This window comes from Vigna radiata, chromosome 10 (assembly GCF_000741045.1).
Source record: "Vigna radiata var. radiata cultivar VC1973A chromosome 10, Vradiata_ver6, whole genome shotgun sequence".
NCBI lineage: Eukaryota > Viridiplantae > Streptophyta > Magnoliopsida > Fabales > Fabaceae > Vigna > Vigna radiata.
The window spans coordinates 602828-606468 of record NC_028360.1 but is presented as its reverse complement, the minus strand read 5'-3'; positions in this window follow the sequence as shown (position 1 = coordinate 606468).

The window sequence follows — 3641 nt, the reverse complement described above, 5'->3', positions numbered from 1 at the left end:
TTACGTATTACAAGTTGGCTGAGTATGCCAATGCATGACGCAGATTTTGGTTAGGGAAAGCCTGTGTATGTAGGTCTAGCAGGTGTGGTTAGACAAGAGAGGGCAGTGATTACCCAAAGTCCAGATTGTGATGGTTCTGTTATTCTGGTTCTACACTTTCAAGTGGAACATATACAGCTTTTCAAGAACTATTTCTATAAAGAAATATAAACTATGTATTCATATTGAACTTGTTGAATGCAAGCTTTACATGTTATATGTAATTTCTAATGTTTAATAAATTGTTGTACCATTAGTCTTTGTTTTTATTAGTGGTTGATGATTAATTAATTTTATGTATTTTTTACTTATAATTGTTTTTTGGATGCAACTCTCTTTAGGAGACGATTTCTTTTTTGTTTCTTTAAGTTTGAATGGAGATATTGATTATTATAAAAGTTAAGTATAATACTGGATGATGTTATATCATTAAATCACATTCTAACCTTAAGTCAATATGTGAATAAAAGAAAACATTAAGTAAGAAAAATAACTTAAAAAATTCAGATTCACATTAGAGACTAGTTGATAAACAAAGGATAAATATATATAGATACACATAGAAAATTTATTGCAGACAAGTCCACTTTAACAAATCAATGTATTTGTTATTTATTATAAATAAAATACAAAGGACAAAATGAAATTTGTAACATATCCAAATGGACATTTGCCCTACTTCGTTAAGGACAAAAATTGTATTAAATATTTTGTCTACAAATATGTGGCTGTTAATCCAGTTGGTAATTTTGGTTGTTAATCCAGTTGAAAAATAAAAATATTTAATGACTCATTTTTCACTCACTAATAGGTCAAAACTTAAATCAATTTTTTAATAGTTTTTAGTTGTTAATTCAATCAAAAATATAAACTATGGACCATGATGGGTTAACAATTAAAAGTCAACAATTTTTTTATAACGTCACATATCAAAAAGGTATTGGTTTCTTTTAATTATTTTTTCAAATGGTAAAAAGTGACGTGGACTTCATCTCTCTGGTTTCATTTTTTATTTTCGTTTCAAAATTCCCCCTTCCTTCTTCCCTTTTAGCTTTCGTTTCAAACCTTCTTCATCTTTGTATTATTTTTCCTTTCTCTCTCAGGTGCAGTGACTTCTTCGAGGAATCAATCTATTTGACGCCTCCCACTAGTGAAAAAATGTTGTTTAACGTCACCTCATAAATGGAACATGATGACCGGTGGCAAATTAGTAAATTAATCGGTCATATAGACGTCGGGGACAGATCTACCCGATGTCTAAAACCTTATAGACATCGATGACATTCCACATAGACGTCCAAAGGTCTGCTAGATAGGTGAATAGTCGTCATATCGACGTCGGATACGAATACGGCGACGTCTATAGTCTAGTTTACACATCGAGATAACAACTCCCGACGTCTATAAATCTTAGTGAATGGTGAACAATCACGATATAGACATCGAGTGACCTAACGGACGTCTCTAACATGACAAGTAGTTGAGTGTTATTAATATATAATAACAATTATATATATATATATATATATATATATATATATATATATATATATATATATTAATTAAAAGATAAAAGAATAAAAGAATACAAAAACCATATACAATTCAGTTAATTAAGAATTAAATTCAAACTAAATTTTCAATTATATTATTTCAGTAAATATAAAATACAATAAGCAGTAGGTGGAGAAATAAAATTGAAAACGTGTTAGGTCCGAAATTCTATATGCCTCTACGGTGATCGAGAGTGAGTGGGGTCCAAAATTCAACCTCTGCGTTGATGGATTTCAATGAAAATAAAAGACAAAAAGAAAAAACTTAAATATGTTTTAAATATCTAAATTTTGACATCGAAATTTATTTGTATCTTAAATTTTAATATAGTTTCATTTTTAAATTTTAAAAATAAATAAATATAATTTTTTAATTTAATTTCTTTTAAATAATTTTAACGTTTTATATTAGTATTTGAAATTTTATATGTTTTGATACTTTTAGTTTTAAGTGTTAGTAAATATAGAAAAAAGATGTTATAATCATTAATTTTTACAAACAAAAAATATATAATGTTTAAGATGAAAACAAGACGAAGTTTAATTTCAAGTTTGAGTTTCAAAATTAAAAATATGTTTAATCTAAAAAAATTATGAAAAGGGATATAACATGTTATTTGCCTACAAAATTAGGTTTTGCAAAAATATACTGACTCGCTAGGTGAGAATATGTTCATTAAGCGAAGCCAAAGTTAGAGTTGTCAAAGTCAGAGAGCTACTAATTTGGTTGTTGTAGAGTAAAAACATACTCGTTAGGCGAAGTCAAAGTCAAATAGATACCAACGAACTTTTTGTATGGTAAGGTGAAACATGTCGACAATGACCCTATAATAAAGGCCACCACAAGTACATAACTCGCCAAAGTTTGATATCAATATATCTATCTCGATCATTGAGTCTAGTCTGAATCTTTTTATTGATATGGTTGCTGTTATGAATGAGTTATGTCTACTTTATTAATATTCTTTTTACACATTAGCTTATGCTTTATTGTGTGTTATTTTTTTCATGTTTCTTTCTTTTACAATGATCATCATAAATAATGTGAACAAATGAGGTAACAGTTTATCCAGTACTGGATAAAGATAATATAACAATTTTGTTACATGTTAATTTCGTTGTATTTATGATTTTCTTTTTGAAAAACTATCTTTTTTTTTTCTTCTATATAATATCATTGAACAATTGTATGGAATTTTTGGTATTATAGTTTTGTTGTAATAAATTTTTGTAATAATTTTATAAAGAATAAAAAAATAGTTTAATTTATTGTAAATAATGTATTTGAAATAAATGGCGATATTTTTTATTTTATTTAATTATTTAAACGAAAGATATAATTTATAAGAATTTAATGTTAATTATTAAAATGTAATTATTTTGAATATAATTGTGAATGTTGTTGATGGACACGGATAGTGACCGAAAGAAAGAAAGCGTAAATTGTAAATAAAATAAATTCTTATAAATTGATTTCTTTTTTTTTTTTGTGTTGCAAAACAATAGAGCTGTCTATAATAATGGTAATCGACAAACAAAATTTAATGCCACCTACTGCATGCAAAAGACCATCATCAGACATTAATTTAGCAGATGGAAAGGACAATCATCACACATTAATTTAGCAGAGTTGTATTTTTGTTAGAAAATGTTTTATTTTAATTTGAATTTTCATGTTAAGTCAACATCGTACCGCAGATACAGTTGATAGCAATTTTGTGGCTCAAGTCTTACACGTTTCTATAATTTGCTTTTGAGGTTGTCAAATATTTATGTTGATGATTTTGAATTTTTTTTCTCAAATAGTATGGCATCTTTTTTATATACATAGATGTACGGTAGTATATCTTCGACGACCGGTTAAACCGAACGGTCATACATACCAGTTAAATGGGCCGAATCATTAAACTAATACAGACTTATTGGGCTTAAGGCCCATCATGTCACATACGAGAATAAAGGAATAATATCATATAATATCATATATCTCGTATTAAATCATATCTCAACAGAGATATTTCAGGTAAGTTTGTTTATATTTCATTCTGT